Raw genomic sequence first — 21,069 nt, 5'->3', positions numbered from 1 at the left:
GAGGACTTTCCACAATCTAGAGGCAAAAATGGTTTGATCCTGTCTTTATCTTGCCTACTTTTTCTTATGTCTTATCCTTTTTTTTGCCAGATGCCAGATGTAAAAAGGAGCGGACGAAGAAAAAGAAGGTGACCAACATCTCATCTGACGACGAGGAAGATGAGCAGAACTCTGGGGAGGTTTTCAAAGATTCCTGGGGCAGCGGAGAGCTCGGAGGAGAACTCTGACCGCTCCTCGGTCAGTATCATGTCAGCCTTTGAAAGCCCCTTTGGGCCAAATTCCAACGGAAGTCAGAGCAGCAACTCATGGAAAATTGATTCTGTGTCTCTGAACGGGGAGTTTGGGTACCAGAAGCTCGATGTGAAAAGCGTCGATGACGAGGACGTGGACGAAAACGAGGACGATGTGTACAGGCACATGTCGGGCAGGAAGTGTGCGGGCCACTCGGAGTCCCCTGAGGAGTACGTTGCACTGGCACTTTTAGCAGAGGGGGTGCTACATTCATTAACTCATTGCTCTCTCTTTCTGCACTATTGGGTGAAATAAGGCCGCAAGTTTTTTTGTGCTTAGGGCACCATTCATTTTTCAGATCTCCATTTAGGAGGAAGGAGTGTGCACTTGCTCTTCTCCTGATCTGGGGAAGGGTAGTGTATTTGAAGGCACTTCCCCCAAAGTTGGTGTCAAGAAGCGTGCCTTGAAATTCTTGCTTTATACATACATCGTTTGTTTCCGTTGTTTGGGTTTTCCTCACATCTCTAACTTTCCACTACCCAGGGGAGCTCAGGAGAAAGGCAGGGTTATACTAGAGAATAGTTGTGGGCTGGTAACTTCTCTGTTTATCTATAAGGGTGTGGACCGCGCTCATTCACTGTGCCTGCTGCTTTAGCACTGGGCATGCAGTAGGTTTATACCTGCGGGAGGGGCTGGATGCACAGGAAGGCACAAAGCAGGAAAGGATAGTTAAGAGCTTGGATCTTGGAATCAAGACAAGCTGGGTTCTCATTTACTTGCTACGTGGCTTAGGCTGGCCAAAGTGGGCTAAGTTACTCCACCCGCTGAGCTTCAGGCCTCATCAGAGACCTGGGAGGGAAACAGCACCTGCTTTGTGGAGTTGTCAAGTTGATGGGCTACTTCCTGTGTCTGGGGCCTTTGGCACTGGGCCTGGTATGTTGAGGAAGGTGACACAGGTCAGCTGCTGTTATGCTGCTCTTGTGAGATTTCCTGTGCTTGGTTTTATCTTCATGCCAGATAAGCTAGTTACCTCTTCATATAGGCTTTACAGTGAACAGTGCCACCCTAATCATGGCCGACTTCCAGAGTGTGAAGTGAAAATGCTGAGACCCCCTGGTCTCGTCAAGGGGGACAGCATGTCTCCAGCCCTCAGCTTTTCATCTTCATGTTTTAGTATGGTTTTTTTTCCTTCTCATGAGACTATGCCTGCTTTTGTTTTTCATTTTTACTTATGTCCTCATTCACATGGATACCTGCATTATTGATCATCCGTGATATGCCAGGCGTGGCAAGCTACTTGCTAACTTTATCGTAATTATTAGAGCTGCCCTGGGAGGTTAGTGGGAGTCACTTCCACTTGATGGATGAAAGGACAGGATTCTGTAGAGAGCTCAGATTGGTTAGAGCAATTCCAAAAGCTGGGATTAAGGGTAGGTTATGTTGTGCTCCAAAGCTTATACTGTCAAATATTTTCCATGATTTTACATAATTGTGAATATCGATTGGTTGACATTCAGTCAGTTCAGTATGTCATGATTTGCTAAAGGTTCCCTCGTTGTTGAGTGTTTAAATTGTTGGCTTTTTTGTTTTGATTTTTGCTTTTTTATTTTCAGCCATTTGGAAATGAGTCTTTTCATGCACAAGTTTTTTTCCTACTCCTGAAGTGTTTGTTAGGGCAGTGTCCCAAAGCATTGCTTGAGCTCATGGGGTATGAATGTTTTATACCTGAGATCCAGGTCTTGTCACCTGCTGTGTTAGTCAGGTTCTCAGGGAAACAGATCCAGTAGGATATGTGTGTATGTCTGCACAGGTGCAGTACGTCCCCTTATACATGGTTTCAGTTACCCACAGTCATTGACAGTCCTGAAGCAGGTGATCCTCTTCTTGACATTTTTTCAGGTCAGTAGTAGCCTAACACTACGTCATAGTGCCTATGTCACTTCATTTCATCACATAGGCATCTTATTATCTCACATTATCATCAGAACAGTGAGTACAGTACAATAAGATGTTTTGAGAAAAGGAGAGACCACAGTCAAATTTTATTACACTACATTGTTATAACTTTGCTATTTTATTACTAAAATTAGTGATTTTTTACCGTGCCTGATTCATAAATTAAACTTTGTCATAGCCATATATGTCTAGGAAAAAAATATGGCTTGGATAGTGTTCCATTCTCTGCTGTTTTAGGCATCCAGTGGGAATCTTGGAATGATCCCTCTGGAAAAGCATGGAACTGCTGTATACATGTATGTACCTGCCTACCTCCCTCCCTACTTCTCTCTATCTAGAGATACTTATTTTAAGGAATTGGCTCATGTGATTGTTGAAGCTTGACAAATCAAAATCTGCAGGTTAGGCTGGCAGGCTGGAGCCTAGGGAGGAGTTGTAGTTTGAGTCCAAGAGCAGTCCGATGGCAGGGTTTCTTCTCCTCTGAGGGATCTCGGGCTTTTTCTATCGAGACCTTCAACTGCTTGGGTGAAGCCCACCCAAAATATGGAGGGTGATCTGCTTTACTCACAATCTACTGATTTAAAATGTTAATCCCATCTAAAAAATACCTTCACAGAAATATCTAGAATAACTTTTAATCAAATACCTGGGTACTGTGGCCTGGCCAACTTGACACATAAAATTAACCATCACTGTTACATTTTGCTCTTAATCTGGTGACAGCTATTAAACCTTAGGAACACTTCCATCTATAGCAGGCCCTCCAAAATAGACTGTAGAGATTGTTTGTTGGAGGTAAATTCTCTCCAACAAGTTTCATACCTTTGTGGTCTGAACCACAGATGATGCTTATCTGGAAATTGTTTAATCCCTCCTTCAAATTTAAATGATAATCTTGCTGGATAAAGTAATCTTGGTTCCAGACCCTTCTGCTTCATTGCATTAAATGCATCATGCCACTCCTTTCTTGCCTGTAAGGTTTCTGCTGAGAAGTCTGATGTTAGCCTGATGGGCTTTCCTTTGTATGTGATCTTATTTCTCTCTCTGGCTGCTTTTAATAGTCTGTCCTTATCCTTGATGTTTGCCATTTTAATTACTATGTGTCTTTGTGTTGTATTCCTTGGGTCCCTTGTGTTGGGAGATCTGTGGATCCCCATGTCCTGAGAGACTATCTCCTTCCCCAGATTGGGGAAGTTTTCAGCAACTACCTCCTCAAAGACACTTTCTATCCCTTTCTCTCTTCTTCTTTTGGTACCCCTATCATGCAAGTATTGTTCCATTTGTTTTGGTCACACAGTTCTCTCAATGTTCTTTCATTCTTAGAGATTCTTTTTTCTCTCTGTGCCTCAGATTTTTTGTATTCTCTTCTCTAGTTTCTTTTTCATTGATTGTCTCCTCCACCGTATCCAATCTGCTTTTAATACCTTTCATTGTGCTCTTCAAAGATTGGATATCCGACCAGAATTAATTCCTGAGTTCTTGAATATCTTTCCGTACCTCCATTAGCATGTTAACGTTTTTTATTTTGAACTCCCTTTCAGGAAGATTTATGAGGTCTATGTTATCTTTCTCAGGGGTTATATTAATTTTACTCTGAACCAGGTTCCTTTGGCGTTTCTTATTTGTATATGGCGCCCTCTAGTGTCCAGAAGCTCTACTCTCTGGAGCTGCTCAGCCCCTGAAGCAATGTCAGTGGTTGCAGGGGAGCGGTACTGGTGCCTGGGGGGAGGAAAGAGCTGTTTCCTTCTTCATGGCTGCTGTGCCTGTCCCCACTGCCTGAACCAGTGGGCCGAGCACGCAGGTGTAAGTCTCTATGCTTTGCATTTGTAGTTGCTGTAGATAGAGCTTCCCTCTGGCTGGCCTAACGCCAGGGTAGGGTTTGCCGGTTTGCGACCCAGATGGGGCTGGCCGGGAGAAAGGTGCAGTAGGCTGCCTATCACAGAGGGCATCCTTGGAGCTGTGTAGCCAGCCAGGGAGCTGGAGTACGTGGAAATTGTGAAAGCTCCCAGCCTTCTGGCCAGAGTGCACCTGGACAATTTTGTCTACCTGTCCTTTCTCCTGAGCAGTAAGCTCTGTGCAATCCTTGCCCCTTTAGCAGCCTTCTTCTTAGGGCTTCCTTGTTAGGAAGTCTCTCAGACTGCCCACCTTTCTTTTGTCCCAGAGAAGCTGGATATGGATCCCTGCTTTCCACAAGCGGCTGGAATCTCAGTCTCTCCAGGAATTCTGCCTGTCTTAGTTTTCCAATTCCCTAGTTACGAGAGTCTCATGAAAGCACCATGAAATGTAGGTTTGTGCTCCCAGCGCAGATCTCCGCAGCTAGGAATTCAGCAGTCCCAGGCCTTCCACTCCCTCCCTGCTCCGTTTCTCTTCCTCCGGCCGTGAGCTGGGGTTGGGGAGGGGCTCGGGTCCCGCCGGGCCTCAGCTTTGGTACGTCACCCTGTTCTGTGATGTCTGCTGTTTTCTCCAGGTGTGTGCATGCTGGCGCAGTCCTTTCCTGTTGCTTTGTCAGGATCAGTTGTATTAATTATGTTTTCGTATTATATGCGGTTTTAGGAGAAGCCTCTGTCTCACCTCTCACGCCGCCATCTTTAATCCTGACGCTATACTTCTATTCCCGGCCCATGTCTCCTTCTGTTTTCAGCCCTGTCACGGCCTGGTTAGTTCCCAAGAGGCAACTTGTGGGAGGCCGGCAGATGCTCGTGGTGATCTGAGCCCTCAGGGGCTGTCCCCCCTGTCACACAGCTGTCTTCTTTCATCTTAGGCCACTGGATGGGCCCACCTGCCTCTCCGAGATACACACCTGGTCTCTGCTGCAGGTGCCCCATGGCGACATTGATGTCCTCTTTCCGGTCAGCGCAGTGGGCTCCTAGGCCCTGCAGGTGGGTGTTTCCTGCTTACTCTTTTCCTCCCATATGAGCTTTGGCTCCAAGAGCCTCAGGAGTGTCTGGGTTACCTGTGCAGGTAGGAGTGGGAGCAGGGAAGCTGGTTGAGATTAGAGATGACAGAGGATCTGGCTTCTCTTCCTGCTGAACCTGGGTGTTGTTAGATGCTCTTGTGAGTGAGTCACCCAGGAGGCCCAATCCTATTTTTTTTTCTCTCCAGTGATTTGTTGAGCGTGGTCATTCATGTACAAGATGACCGCAAATGGTGACCATTGTTTTTCCTTCTTAGGAGAAGGGAGGTCACAGAACCCGTAGCTGTGACGGTCTTGGCACTCTCTGCAGCATAGGGCCTGGGGATCAGGGCTTAGCTTGCTTGAAACCTGCCTTTGGATGGGTAAGCATTTCTGTCCCATTCCATGGGATTGAGTATGCTTTGTGTGGTTCCTTACTGTTTTCTTTAGCTAGAGAAGGTCACAGGGGCAGCGAGGTTTGGGGTGGGAAGTGGTGGTGGGGATGTGGATGAGCCCGGCTTGCCCACAGGGGTGTGTGCGAGTGTAGCCTGTATGGTGCCTGTCACTGTGGAGTGGGCCGTCGCACTGCACAGCACACTGTCACACAGCACCACCGGCTGAGTGAGGCCTTGGTGCTGACAGCTCTGTATGTGGGCACCCTGCTCATCTTCCCAGGGCCAGTTTTAGGAAGCCGTCAGTGATGGGGTCCCACCAACTGCTCAGGAAGATGTTGACATTGTGAACCGGATGATGGACTATTGTTCTTGCTGCTGTGTGGGGAACAGAAACCCACTCAACCCAGCTCAAGCGGAGGGGCAGGGCGGGGACAAGGAGAGGCAGCAGTCTGCGGTGGGGGTCAGGTCAGCCCCCCTCTGGCAGCTGCAGGAGCTGGGCTGGGAGACCTCTCAGAGCAGTGAGTATTCCTGGTGGAACCTGAGGCTGATGGGAAGGGTGGCTGAGTGGCGTTATCTAATAGGCTCGTCTCTTTTGGAAGGTGTAGTCGGTGGTGAGAGTGACAGCCAACACTCATCAAACCCTCGAAGTAGGTCTAGGGCTGTAAGGTGGCCCGCGTGCATGCACCCACCCTGACCACAGCCCATGGGGCAGTGGTGGTTATCACTGTGTCCCCTTCCTCCCAGATGTGTGGTCACTGTTCCCCAGGTTAATGTGGGAAGAGATGAGGCACAGTGCAACATGACAGGGTATCTTGTGGGCGCCCGTGGGCTTGGGAGCTGGGAACTTGGAGTGGAGGGGCTCCTCACCTGGCCAGGTCACTCTGAGACCCCACACTCCCTCACGAGGCTGCCTGTACTCGGCTGAGGTGCAGACCTTCGCCGCAGCCACGGCCTTCCATAGCAGCCAGCAGGTGCTGGGTTCCGGCTGACTCTCCCAGAGGCGCCATCTGGTGGGCCCTGCTCGGGTCTGCAGGCCCCTCCTTCCACTCAGGTGGCGGCCTTGGTGCAGACGGCCGAGGACCGGGATGGTTATCTCGTCCCTTCAGTGGCAGTGTGCAAGCCGCGGGATGTCTGAGAAGGGGGCGGGGCTGCAGACAGCACGTGGTCCTGAGGTGTGTTTAGGGCCCCTGACGTTCCCAGAGTTTATTCACGGCTTCCAGCTGAATCACCTAGTGTCACCCCCCGACCCAGGGTGTTTTTTTGTTGACCTGTTCTGTTTCAAGTGGCTCCTTCATTTCTTAACTGGGTTCTTCCAAACTAGTAGTCCCTGGAGGCTGCTGGCTGGCTGCTCCTGGGACATGGCTATTTGTGGTTCACATTGGGGTTAGCCTTACCGAACCCAGCACTCTGTCTCCCTCGCTGGGCTCTCCACTGTCACCAGGGAAAGTGGCCTCTGGCGGGCCTCCAGAGTCATCGCAGGAAGGCGCCCCCGGCAGATTCCCAGGGTCCCATCTGTCTGTCAGCCTCACACACCCAGAAGCCCTGTCTTGTCACTGCTGATGGGACTCTCAGTCCCAGCTTATCTTGGTTGTGTGCACCAGAGGTGGTGTGTGTGAGCTGGTCTGCCAGCTTTTTAATTTGCTACAGTAACAAAGCTGCCAGGTGTTTTGGAAGCCTGTGTCAGCCTGAGGGGCAAACCCGCCTGGGTGGGAACATCAGATGGGAAGGCACCGTGTTCTAGGGCCACACGAAGACACTGGAATCCGAGTGAGGGGAATCCGTTACCTGACTGGAGTGCCGTGTTGGGTTGATTCCCTTCTGTCCTGGTGCTCCGTCTCCAGGGGAGGCACGTGTGCCAGGTGGCGCTGGGCTGGCCTGCCTGCCCTGGGCCCTGCCAGCACTCCCCTCCCAGACGCCTTTTCTTTCACTCCGTTTCTGACCAGGGTCCCTTTGGCTGACGCCCTCCTCCTTGAGCAGCAGTAGCCTGTTCTCCCCCATCCTGGCCTGGGAGCCATTGCATGTCTGTACTGATGACTTTGCACACAGAGGACTCGTCCCTCTCCCGTCATCTTGGAAGACGTTGGTGCCTCTACTACCACTATCTGTGTGGGTTTTTGGAGAAAGACCGAGAGAGGAGGATAAAGAGGGAGGGGAGCACCTGGTGGGGAAGGATGGGTGGCTTGGGTAGCTAGGTCTTGGCAGGGAGAACGCAGCAGAGAAGGGGTGTCTGAATCTTAGAGGAGGGGGCTCTGCAGTTCAGTGGTCTGTACTTCAGAGCTACATTTTTAGGGCTCGGGGGCCTCAGAAGGGAGACCCCATTCCAGCGTCACATGAGACCTGACAGGCGGGTTGGAGGAAGGGATACATCAGTTCCTCTGTGCCTGCATTTACTCACAATGAAGCCACACATGTTTACTAGCATCGTTTTGAAGCTGCAAGGGAGGGCAGTCCCCCAAAGTTTCTCTCAGCTGAGAATAACAGGAGGAGGTGAACAAGCACCCTTTTCTACCTACTGCATGTGTGACTGTTCCTGCTTGCCTCTCGGTGGAGGGGCCCGTGCTTTGTGTTGGGTTAGTAAACCCACAGTCAGTTTCTGAAGGCTAGCTTTGGTTCGTCTGTGACCTTGACCCCCTTCTCTTCCAGGCGGGCCTATCACTCGGGGGCTTCTCCTCGTCCTGAGGTGGGTCTCCACAGATTCCCAGGGTCCCATCTGTCTGTCAGCCGGCTGAGGCCGAGGAGCTGCTGCTATAGTCCTGCTCTCCTCTGAAGTGGCTGATTGCTCCCCCAGGGTAGTTTTACTGTTTGGACTCTTAGATGCTGTGGTGGTCGCAGGGCGTGCATTGTGTTCCTGCCCCACTGATGTGGCTCACGGGCCACTAGGGCGCACAGTTTACTCCATCCGTGGGCGATCCTGTTGTGCACTAGCACCATGCCAGCTCTGGGACCCAAAGGCGAATCCCTCCTGGAGTTTTGCATGGGGAAGAACCATCAATAGTTCTCTTTGCTTCAACCCTGTAGCTATCCTGTCCCTTCTTCTTTTAGCAAACAGAGTGGTTTTTTAAGAACTTGAATCAGAGTGCATCATTACCCTTCGTAAACTGTTCCACCCCACTTGGGATAAAACCCGGAACCCTCACTGTGGCCACCCCTGCTCCCGACCACCCCGCAGCCTCACCTCTTCTCATTTCCCTTTGCTTGGTGTCCCCGGCCACACTAGCCTGCATGCAGCTTCTGGAACCGAGTCTGTAGCCCCCTGTCCTGCATCTTCCCCCTCTGCCCATCCTTCAGGTCGTGGCCCAAGGGTCGCTGTCTTACAGAGGCTTCTCTGGCTCCTCGCAGGCAGGCCAGGCCTTGTTGGTCATAAACCTTGTGTATTTCCGGTTTTCCACTGCTCTGACCTTAGTTTGTAATTGTATATTTGTATAATTACTTGCTAATGCCTTTCCCCACTGCTAGTCTTGGAGGTCCATGAAGACAGGACCATGTCTGTTTTGATTCCAGTGTGACCCCGATCCTGGCCAGTGTCAGGCCCACAGTGGTGGCTCAGGAAGCCTTTGCTGGGTGGGTGAGTGGGTGAGGGGACTGATGCAGTAGGTGGGGGTGGGGGCATGCAGAGAGTGGACATCTGGCAGATGGAAAAGATGTCCAGTTGGAGACACACTGTGAACAAATGAGTGGAGGTGGGAACTCCAGGGACATGTCGATAGAAAAGCACATATCTCAGATCAGCTGAATGAGACTATGATAAGGGCTCAGCTCTGCCATGGGGCAGAGCGGGGTTCAAATCCTCACATATTGGCGCTGTGGTCTTGGGCAAGTCACTTAAACGCATGAGGGCCTACTGCCCATCTGTTAGGTTAAGATAACAGTCGCACCCACCTCAGAGGGGGCCCTGAGGATGAGTGAGGTGGTCTGTCTTTGCGACTGCTCTGTGGCCCCAGTGTCTCAGGCCTGCTTCAGCTTCCTGGGCCATGGTTGTGCATTATCAAGGGCGGCCCACTTGGGCCAAGTGGGTGTAGTGTCTGTGGTGCTGGAGGGTGGTGGCCTCTATGCAGCCATGGGTTTCCGTTGTGTGTGTTGCATCCCTGTCTTTGCTTCAGGAAGCAGAATCAGGCAGCCTTGTGTGAGTTAGATTACAGAGGGTGAGACGGAACTGGGGGCACCTCTGCAGCAGACCCCGAGAAGGTACTGAGCCTTCAACTAGGGCAGCTGTGGAAACGGCTTGGGAGCCAGGGTGGGAGATAATTGGGTGGAACTGGGAGGTTATGGATACCACGTAGCTCTGTGATGGCCAGCGGGGTGGTGTGGGCACTCTTCTGATGTCGCAGCTCGGGAGTGGTGACAGGAATGGTTTTGTAGGTGAGGGTCAGTTGGGAGGCCCCAGAGGGTACCCCAGGGGAGCTTTCTACCAGACAGAGATGTGGGAGTAGGACTGAGGCTGAGGCCCTCGGCTGCGGTGAGGGCTTGAGAGGCGTCAGCCACACAGAGGCGAGCACTGGAGCCAAGCCCTGGGTTTGCCAAGGTGCAGAGGCCATGGGGCTGTGCCTCGGGGGCCTTCGTACTGGAATCAGAGAAAAAGAGGGTGGAGCGGGAGCGAAGAGTATGTCAGGAGGCCAGGAGAGGAGCTCCAGGAGGAGGGCTTGCTTGGCCTGTGGTCTCCCACCCCGGGGAGAGTCCTTTGGAACTATTTAAAAGAGGCAGGAGTGAGTGGATGGAATAGCTTAATGGAGGCAGCCGGGCAGAAGAAAAGGTGAGAAACCTTTCTTCCTAGGGTTCCCTCAGTTCAGCCTTGTAGGAGCTGGGGAGCCTTGGGCAGGACGAAACCAGGCGTGTTTTAAACGGGAGGGAGGGGGAGGCCATGAGGGCTGAGGGCCGCGAGGCGCGTCTTCCGGCTCTGCGTCCCCTGTCCGCGGTGCAGGCCTCGTTCTGTACTGGGCATCGGCGAGCCAGAAGCTTCTCCAGTGAGCCTGTGTCCCGGGGGACACTGGCCTTCATGTCACCGTCCAGACCAAGGGGCATGAAGTTGCACTTTTTCCTGGAAAGAGATGTGAACAGCGGCTAATACATTTGTGGAAGTCTTCAGTGCCTTTTGCCTGTTGTTTCTGGAGATTATCTATGGCCTCACTTACAAATCTTTTCTCACTTATGAATCCTTTCTCACTTAATGGCACATAATGCAGGGCAGGTGGCTTTTAGAAAGCAGCAGTCCCTCAGTTTGGACGTGAGCCGACTGTCAGCGGCCTGACCATGCCTGCCCCCTTGTGCCCATGTCAAGCTACTACAGCAGTAGTTTGTCTAACAGCTGACTTACTATTTCCTGACTCTCAGGTTTGTGCTAAATATGAACTTCATGCAGGAATTCAGGTGGCTCGAGATAAAAAAAAGGTTAAGTGGGATTATGTGCCCTCCTCTCAATGACTGATGCCAAATCTGAGATTATGGTTGAAAAAATGCAACAGGCAGCAGATTAAAACCCAGTGTGCAGATGTAGAAACATTTGTAAATCAGCTGCTTTAGCCGATAAGCCAATGTCTGTACTGTGTCTTTGTCTCATGGAGAAAAATGAGATGAAAACAGAAACTTGACTTTTTCTCTGCGATTCCTGTCTGTGCAGAGATGCCCCCCTCGGAAGCCTGGAGAACGGGACAGAGCCGGAGGACCACATTCTCCCAGAGACAGACTCTCGGTGTATGTTAGTATTCAGAAACCAAGTTGCCAGAAACCAAGAATTGAATTGTCCTATTCACAGTTCTGTGTTTTATTCTCTCTTAAGGCTAGGGGGGCACCTGCTGAGATTAAAAGTCAAGGCTTTCCTTCACGTTCGTGTTTGGGGTAGTCTTACATCACATAATGTACAAAGTTGCCAAGGATCTCAGAGCTTGAGAAGCAGTGTTGGTCACACTTGACTTGCCTACCACTTTACTTTTTACACTTTTGGGCCATATCTGGGTATCTCCTCTATAATTATTTGCTTGATTTTAATATGTGATAATATTGAACAATTTTAATATTGTGCACTATGTAAGCCGCTTAGATACCATATATTTGTGAAGTGCTTAGTCTGGCATACAGCAGCAAGCACTCTGTGGGTTGTTTCTTTTTTCAAATAAAAGTGTCTGAAAGGGAGACCAAGTTGCCCGAAGTCATTGTGTATTAGGTGGCAGGGCTGAGATGGACACTCAGGTCTCCCTGATGCCACCACGATCCCTGTTGCTCTTATACATTTCTCCTCCTTTCTCTTTATGGTTTTAATTTGGTGTCCCAGGGATATGTCACATTTGCATTTTTAATGAGCCCTAGGGTGGGAGTCACTGCTTACCTTACAGTCCCTTTTGCTGTTTACTTTAGAACATTTGGAAAATGCAGCAGTAAATGAAAAAATATTATTCTCAAGCCCCAGCTCCATTGTTGGTCTGGCCCTTTTCTTCCTAGTTGTGTGTGTGTGTATGAACCATAATATGACCCTACTATTTTCATGAAAGATGTTAAGTATTATTTTTCCATGTTGGAATTTCTTTGTAAACATACAGTCAATCTTCATTGTTTTCAAGTCACCATGAAGACCGAATCATCGCTCTTAGGAGAAATACAGGGTTAGTCCCTGTGAACATCTGGTCACATTTTGGTCAACTGATTAACGCCTAACTTTGTTTTTGTCCATTCCTGTTTAAAGACATCTTATTTAACACATTTTGTTGATTCACTGACATTGAACTCATGGCCCACAGCACTATAACTTAGGCTTTGAGTAAAGGTGACCTAACATACACATTTTCCACATAATGAATATCACAGTCTTCTTGTGCTTAGGAACACCAGACAGCACCTGACACTATGCTGGGGGGCCATGTCCAAGAGCAGAATCACTAACAGAAAGCACAAGGATGGCACTAAGTAGCCCACCCAAAGGACACGTTCGTTCCCTGTGTGATCGTTAAAGGAGGCAGAACTCATCTTGTTTGCTGTCAGGTGGGAGCATGAGCTTCGGTGACTCAGGTTTTTTGCCACCCAGCATATGTTCATGAACGACCAGGGAAGTGCCGTGAGTCTTGATCTTGGGTTACAAATAAACCTTATTGAGTAGGTGAATTTGCAAATATGGGATCTGCAAATAACGAGGACTGACTGTAACTTCAAAGGGCGGCCTCTGTTCCGTGTAGCAGTGCACCTGAGTAAACTTAGCACCTGCACCTTTTTGAATGGTGAGGTTGTATTTTAAGTTGCTGAGTGTAACTTCCTTCTGCCTGCCTTTTCCCAGTGTGGAAGCCAGTCCTCCAGACCAAGGAAGCCCTCTGAGCAGCCTGTTAACTTCTTCCTTGGTGCCAGAGTCGATGACAGTTAGTAAGTACTTGCTGAGCCATCTCTGCCAACACCGGGATGACTCTTGGGCCTGCACATCATGCCGGTGCCTTTGCGCTTGCTCCCACATGACTGTGAACTTTCCAGAGAGAAGTCGTGTGTGTGCACATCTGGTCATGACCTTGAAGTGTGGTGCTTGGTTGTAAGCTTCCTGAGCTGTGGTTAACGTGTGGTGCTTGGGCCCATGCCTGCACTAAAGGACACACTGCAGAGGTGGAGCAGCCTTGAGATAGACGGGGAGCTTGTGTGGTTCAAGGTTTTGGGGTTTGCCTCCTGTAAGGCTGTCGGCTACAGAATAACTGTTCTATGTGGGTTTCCTTAGTAGCTCTGGAGGAACCATTTTTCTAAGTCAGGGTTTGTTTCTCAAAGATGACTGAAGGTTGCTAAGGATCAGGTTCAAGCTGTTTGCAACCTCACCACTCAGGAAAAGTATTAGAGATATGGCAATTACGATCAGGTTTGAGTGGCTTTATATAAGCAAGAATAAACCTACTGTGGCCTAACAAGATAGAAACTCATCTCTCTGTTCAGAGGTAGACAGGCTGGGGCTGGTACGTGGCTCTGTGATCCTCAGAGACCAGGACTCCTCCTCCCTTGCCTCATAGTCCAAAGTGGCTATTTCAGCTCCAGCCATCCCATTCTCATCCCAGGTATCAGGAAGGGGGAGGGGGAAAGAGGAGAGACTTCCTCCATTTCCGTAGGTAGGATTCAGGGATCTGAATTTGCATGGAGAAAGAAATTATAACTTTTTTCTCTAGCCTCTGACTGAACTTTAGCATTATCTTCAATTATAAAAGTAACAGCAAACCCTAGAAACCATAGTGGTGTTAGCAGGGGGCCTGTCACTGATGGAAGTCACAGGCACCTGTCACGGCTATGACATGAAAAGAATCTCAGAGTCATTTCTGCTCGAAGATAGAGTGGCTTTTTAATGTGATGATAAAGAATCCCATATATTACTACGTCACTTTTTTTTTTTTCATTTTGATAATTCTGTTTCAGTATAATCAATTTCCTTTGTAATCTCGTATGTTTTATTTTCTGTGTTTTAAAATACTTTTCCAAGAAGGGGCCCCTGGGCTTCACCAGGCTGCAGAATGGATCCATGGCATAGAAGAGGTGAATTTGGGGACTGCCCTCGGTCCCCAACGCTGTAAGGACCCTTCCTAGAGGGTGCACACAGCATCCCACTTATGTGGCCAATAACAGTCCTGCGGCCTCCCCTGACTGCTAAGGAGGCAGTGTACCCCCACAACACCTTAAAAATTGGGGTTTTCATTGCTAAGGAAGGAAGAGTAGAGTTTGGGAGACAACCAGTGTCCTGTGATTCAAGGATGAATGAGGAAACGAGTGGGCACTGTGAGGCTGGCAGGGTGGGAATGACGGGCCTCGCTTTGTACAGCGGGAGTGTGTGGCCCAGTATGGTGTTTCCCAGCTGTGAATCCAGCTGTGCGGATATTTATAGGTCACCCACTTTGGGGGACTCATGGGCTCAGAGAACCCTGAGGGTGCTGGTTTTCAAATTTCAGTTATCTATCACTGTACTATTACTATAATTTTAAAAAATGGTGCACTTAAAAAAATCTGAATTCCTTTATTTAGAAAGGGAACTTTATATGGCTACTGTAAATGGACAGCTACTTTTAGTGGACATAAATAGCAGGTAACTGTGCGATAAAGACAATAGAAAGGAAACAGTGCTATTCAGTCGGCCTGGATGTTGCCGCCCATCACAGCTTCTGACTGAGACCTGCTCCCATTGTTAGAGAAGAGAGAGAGGGCAAGGGAGAAGCCTTGGGAGGGCTGAGGGTGTTCTGGCGCTAAACTCCCAGTGTTTCCTGGGGGGAAACAGGATTGGAGAGGCGTTGAGGAAGGAGGTCCCGAGTCCCTGCTGGACGCCTTGCCCCTCGGCCTCTGCCGAGCCTTCTCTCTGTGTGGGCCACACCTTCATGCAGGGTGATGAGATTTGCTCTTAGGTGTATTGACCCTTAAGAACACCGGTGCAAATTTTGCCTTATTTACATTTATTTGATGAAGAATAATGACCCTGAGCCTGTGGCCATGAATACCATGCTTTGCAGGCCCCTCCTGTGTCCACGGGCGCCCTTGTGTGGTTTGGGTATCTTCGTTTCCCCCTCTGGCAGGTAGCTGGCATTGTGCGTCCATGCGGGTTTCCTGTGCCCCAGGATGGGGTCCCCATCTCAGGTAAACCTGGTTTGCTTTGTCAGCTGCCATGGGGGTCTGCCGGGATCATGGCCCGGCCATGTCCCTCCACTGTTTCCTGACACTGGGGAAGGTGCTGGCTCTGCTTGGGCATTTTCACTAAGGACATCCCTCTGAACAGCCTCGAGTGATGCTCATGGCAGAGATTTGCACTGGTTTTCTTGGCTGTACTCATGCACTTTCCCAGAAAATGTAAATCCAGTTTTATGACTTGGTGTCTTTGGCAAGCAGGGGTATATCCAGAGTTTATGCCTGGAACCTCTGAGGAAATGGGTCACTATGTGCAGGTGGTGACCCTGGCTGCTTTGCAGTAATGTGGTTTGTTGGGGGTGGTTGTGTGCAGGGTGGGGGTGGCTGTAAATTTCAGGGAGACTTTGGGACAGCACTGTGGTCCACCCTGTTTGTGTTCTAGGTGAGAGATCAGGATTCGTAGACGCTTTGAATGGAGGGTAGTTTTGACTTGTGCCTCCCCTCATCCTGTACCATCTCCTGCATCATCACAGAAAAATGAGAAGAGCAAGTCTGTCTGGGTATCCAGGGTGCATTCGTTTCCTGGGACCATGGAACAAAATACCACAGACTGGGTTACTTAAGCAACAGACACTTAGTTCTCACCATTGTGGGGGCTGGAAGTTCAAGGTCAAGGTGCTGGCAGGGCTGGTTTCTGATGAGGCCTCCCTCCTGGGCTGCAGACAGTCTTTCTGCTCACACATCCCTGTTCTTAAATGGGCACCAGTCCTATTGGATTAGCGCCCCACCCTTAGGACCTCCTTTAACCTCAGTTACCTCCTTAAAGGCCCTGTCTTCAAATGTAGTCATATTGGGGGTCAGGGCTTCAACATGAACTTGGAGGACACACACACTTCAGTTCATAACATGGGGCATCTCAGGCATGGCGTCCCAACGCCTACCCAGCTTCTGATTGAGAATTGCATCTCAGCACGTGAAGCACACCAAGGGAGATGCTGTACCCTCAGAAACCCTGGAGGAGTCCAACAAGAGACTCCCGAGTCTGTGCTCCCCAGGGCTCCCTGACGGCTTCCTGGCTCATTTCACACCTGGTATAGGAGGCTGCCCTGGCACTGTAGTCGAGCTAGAGCGGTGCACTAAATCCCTGGTGTTCGGGGTAACTGACAAGTCCTCTGGCAAGCAGCTTTCCCCTCTGGGAGAGTCTGTGACATGGCAAAGGGATTTGTCCTGGCCTTTTGGGCATATGTGCTTGTCCTTATCTAGTGCCCAAGAGAAGGTGGTGCAGCCAGACCCATGTTACTGCCCTCTCTTTCCACAAGGCCCTTTGGTGCTAGAGAAAACACAAAGCCTGTGATGAAAAATGGATTTGTTTAGTGAAGTAGTAAAGACAGTTTCCAGCAGCCCAAACACCCATACTTCTGTCTCTGCAGGTAGGTTTGTAATTTGTGTTTGGGTGTGCAGAGCTGTCTGTGGCCGTCACTGCATCATGCCTGTTGCTTTGGGGGGCAGTCTGCTCGCCCAGCCTGGAGGGCACACTTGGAAGCCGTTCCAGCTGGTGGCCTCAAGTCTCTGTGGGCCTGTTTCCTGCTCTGAGCGTGCGGATGTGATGAACCCCATCTCGTATGGTGGGTGTGGAGATGAACTGTGACGTGCTTGGCAAAGTATTCAGATCAGAGTGAAGAGTCGATACATACTAGCTATTATCAACGTGCCTATTTGTGTTCTGCTCCTGTAACCGTATTTCGTAGTCGTCCTTTTCTTCATCTCCCAGGCCTCCTGTGGAATGACGGTGTACTCTCCCATTGCTCGGGTTATTACAATTTACTAGATTTTTTTTCTTTTTTAGAGGATGAGGGGGGCAGAGAAAGGTTTTTTGTTATCTTGTTTTCTGTTCCTGCAGTGAGTTTCTTCATTCTTTGTGAGCAACAAATGAGAAGTGCTGGGCCTGCCGGGAGCGCATTCTAAGAATATTGGCCACGATTACTGTTTACAGTTCCTTTGTGGTAACATTCCTCATTGTGGAGCTGGGGGCCGAGGTTGGGCCCGTCCCAACGGGCTTGTTGGGAGCAGCCATTTTAGTGCTGAGTCTGTGTGTGCCAGGAGTCTGACCCCTACAGCTTCTTTGCACGCTACAGCGTTAGCTAATGCATTTTCCTATGTTAAGAGCTGGAAGATGGCCCTTGTGGCCGGGTGGCTGTGCCCTCCCGGGAGGTTGTGGGCCCGCTCCATGCTGTTTGACGTGCCCCCGTCCTGTGCAGTGAGGTGCTTGCCCATAGCCTCTGTTCTGGGCTCTTTTGCCCTCTCTCGGGTGTTCTGCCTGATGTGCAGAGGAAATGCGCACAGGTAGGATGGGACCAGTGCAGTGGCTCTTTGCTGCTCCTGGGGCTGTGTGGCTTGGGGAGGAGGCCCAAAGGGGCACTGACAGCACCCTCATCTTCATGGGGGGTCCCCCGGACTCTCTTGTCTGCCCTTTCATTTCCTTGGTTGTGAGAGCTGCTGGAAAAGAGTTCTCCACTTCGTGTGCCCCTCTGTTCTGCCACCTACAATCCTAGGGGCGGCTGAGTCTTCTGTCCCCACTGAGCTCACCCGGCCAGGTGGGGTGGGGGCCTTTGCCTTTTCCAGCTCTTCTCTGTGGGCTCTTACCACTAGTTCCTGACAAGCCCTGAAATGAAACTTCTGGAACTCAACTGGTGTATTTAGAAACAGCAGGTCTGAGGAGGGTAGCACTGGATTTATTGCTGGGGAGAACCCCACCATCTCACCTCCACCCTTTTTCGTAGTCAGTGTGTTTACATTATCACTACAGTTTTGGCAATAACATTGGGTAAAAATATATCCAAGGAAAAGTAACAATTTGCTCTGCAGAGCTTACTATGTGCCAAGTATTATGCCTAAGCTTTTAAATTTACATTTTTTCTATTTAATCCCCCAGTAACTTCTTAAGTACAGGTAATATTATTCTCTCTTTTGGTTTAAGAAAATAGAGGTTTAGTGGGGTTAGGTAATGTGTCTAAGGTCTCTCAGAGAGGATATCATTCAATAAATATTTATGGAGCACCTACTATGTGCCTGTATGGTGCCTAGGTAGAGTAAGTGGCGAGGCTGGTGATGGACCTGGGTTTTCTGACTCCAGAGCCTTCACAATTCCTCGTGCTTCTAGATTAGCAGGGTGTGCAGCGCTGTGCTAATAATGGTGGGCATCCAGGTTTGAGAGCCTTAAGCTTATTACTATCTTTTTAATAAAGCGAGCAGTTCCTGAGTGAGGATACTGGGTGTTCAGGATGAGCATTCCAAACTTGTTTAATTATTTTCTGGGGCACTTTTGCTCTGACAGCCATGGTCTGGGTGTGTGTGTCCCCTCCAAAAATTCATATGTTGAAATCCTAATGCCGATGTGGTGGCATTAGCAGGTGGGGCTTTGGGAGGTGCTTAGCCTTGAGGCTATAAATTTGATTAGTGACCTTATAAACGAGGCCCTTGAGAGCTCTCTTGCCCCTCCCACCACGTGAGGACACAGTGAGACACCTGCCCTTGAAGAGGGCCCTCCCCTGAACATGCTGGCACCTTGATCTTAGACTCCCAGCCTCCAGAACCGTGAGTAAGACATTTCTTTTGTGTATAGGCTACCCAGTCTGTGGTATTTTGTTGAGCAGCCTGAACAGACTAAGACACTGAGGATCGGTGGGGCCATGAGCACTGGAACTGCTGACCTCTCAGCCATGCCAGCCAGTGTGGGCACATGCCGACCCTCGGCCTCCCCGTCCCCCACTATCCCTAACCTGGAGATGGGCCAGGAACTAGCCCACGTGTCTTCTTTTCTCCATCACTGCCGTCTCCCCACTAAAAACACCCAATGTTTACAACTTTGGGTGTGTTTCTCATTATAGGTGGTTTAAGGAATTTCACCCTAGATTATCATTTTCATATCTGCATAAAGTAATAAGTGGGTAAATAGAAAAAGAATTTGCCTAATATACTGGAATTGAATTAAAATAAAGTCATATATTTCTGACGTGAAACAAGACATAAGAAATTCATGTTATTAACTTCTAGTGCCTTTAAACATACCTAGAAGTCCTTCTCAGACTGGCTTGGAATCGGCACAGAATAACTGTCCACCTTGTCATCATTTTCTCTTTAAGCTGGTTTACTCCAAACACCAAGTTTTATAATGAATATAGTTTCATTTAACCATTGGAATTCTTTGAAACTGAATTTGTGGCAACAATGTTTCCACAAAGTTTTGGATTAAGTAGTCCTTTGGGTCCCAGTGTGGGGTCCAAGAGGGTCCAGATGGGGGTTGGGGTGGGAGAGAACTGATGTGGGCCTTTGTGGTGGAGGCCGACCCAGGCCCAGAGCTGTGAGGCCTTTCGGAATAGCCAGTGTGTCTGCCTTCGGCCGGGACTCTTCCCATCCGTGTAATCACCAAGCTTTAATGCCAAGCAAAGTAACTAAGGTTGAAGACCGGTAGACAAGTGTGGTTCATGGGGATGGCATAAGAGGGGATCCTGGTGGTCAGCAATAATTATGACAGTGATTAGTACTCATTAAATGGTAAGGCAACAGGCACCGTGCTCGATGCCTCCCTGGAGTCCTCCCTGCTTTGCATTGACCTGCAAGGTGCAGGCACCACTGGCCCATTGCACAGATGGGAAAATCACTGAGTGCAGTGCTCAAGGCCATGCAGCCAAACTCCTGGGGCTGTGGCCCCATGTCCACCTCTGGCCTCTCTCCTCTTTTTCCTGGTGTTGATGTGGTTGGGAAGAAGGGGGTTTGTCTTTTACAGGCTCACCTGGCAACTTGACTCTGGCCTCCCTGCTGCTGAGATGTGACTTTGGGGGAGGAGCTGTTGGGTACCGGTGGCGCAGGGCCCACCTCTCCTTGCTGCTGTGAACATGGCCTGTCTGGCTCTACTTTGCTTGCCTCTTGAGGCCGTGTGATTGGGAAGGGCGGGCGCCAGCCACGGGTCTGCTGTGGACGTCCTAGGCTGCAGGGCGTTGGCTCAGCGTCCTCAGCAGACTTAATAGTGTCACCTTTCAGTTCAGCCAGGAAGCTCGAGCTCGGAAGAGGCAGGAGCGTGTCTTGCAAGCCAGGAACGTGCGGGCAGAAGAGCCATAGCAGGGCATTGGTGGCAGGGTTTGCGGTCGCCGATCAGGGAAAGTGGTGAGTGTTTACATGTTGCCAGGGGGTGATGCCACGTTGTGGGGTACCACGTTGTGAGGCCCACAGTGTGCTTGGAGGACATGGGTGCTGCCCTGTGCTATTTGATAGTCACGGACGCTATCCCACATGTCTTACCCTAGAAAGGACTTCGGTGGTCAGCCTCTGTAGCCCCCTCATTTGTACGGGACGCTGCTCTCAGAACTGCAGGAACTGTGGCTGTGTGGTGCATGGTCACCCATGAGAGAGCAGCAGAGAGAGGGGTGGCATTTACAGTTCTCTGGGGAGTTCTTTTCTGTTCTTTTTTAAAAAAAATAAACACTCGATTGAGGTTTGGTTGACATACAAAAAGCTGCACTTATTTAATGTGTGTGACCTGATGGGTTTGGAGCTAAGTACCCCCATGAAGCTGTCACCACAGTCCATACTGAACACACCCATCACCTCTAAAATTTCCTCCCAGTCTATTTATTGATGGGTGCTTTATAAGAACATGTAACATTCGGTCTACACTTGCAGCAAATTTTGGGGGAGTGCTTTTCTTGATGAAGAAAAAAGTACACTTTCATTCTTTTTATTCTCTTCTCCCCCATTCTTTCTTTCACTATTTGCCAGATCCTTTCTACTACTCAAAACTCTTGGTGCCCCGTGCTTACCTTGTGAGACACTGTGCTGACCCTGGCCTGTACACTGGTGACCCAGAAGCCAGAACCCTGCCTGAGGAGTTGCCAGGCCAGTGGAGAGGACCCAGCAGGGGTGTCAGCAGGCACATGGACCTGCCCCTGGAAGTCTCAGCAAGTGCCAGGCAGGGTGAAGCATGTGTTTGGGGGCCTGGTTTAAGGTGGTTGTCAGGAGGCCTCAGGTGACATCCCGCGTTGAGGC

General features: G+C 49.8%; 1 pseudogene; it reads left to right on the top strand.

Moving 5' to 3' along the window:
• Positions 1 to 13,796, top strand: part of LOC130679194 (sorting nexin-29-like) — a 56,648-nt pseudogene extending 42,852 nt beyond the window's left edge.
• The last annotated feature ends 7,273 nt before the right edge of the window (positions 13,797 to 21,069 follow it).

This window comes from Manis pentadactyla, chromosome 10 (assembly GCF_030020395.1).
Source record: "Manis pentadactyla isolate mManPen7 chromosome 10, mManPen7.hap1, whole genome shotgun sequence".
Lineage (NCBI taxonomy): Eukaryota > Metazoa > Chordata > Mammalia > Pholidota > Manidae > Manis > Manis pentadactyla.
The sequence above is the reverse complement of the archived record's forward strand: the minus strand, read 5'-3'. Positions and strand labels throughout refer to the sequence as shown.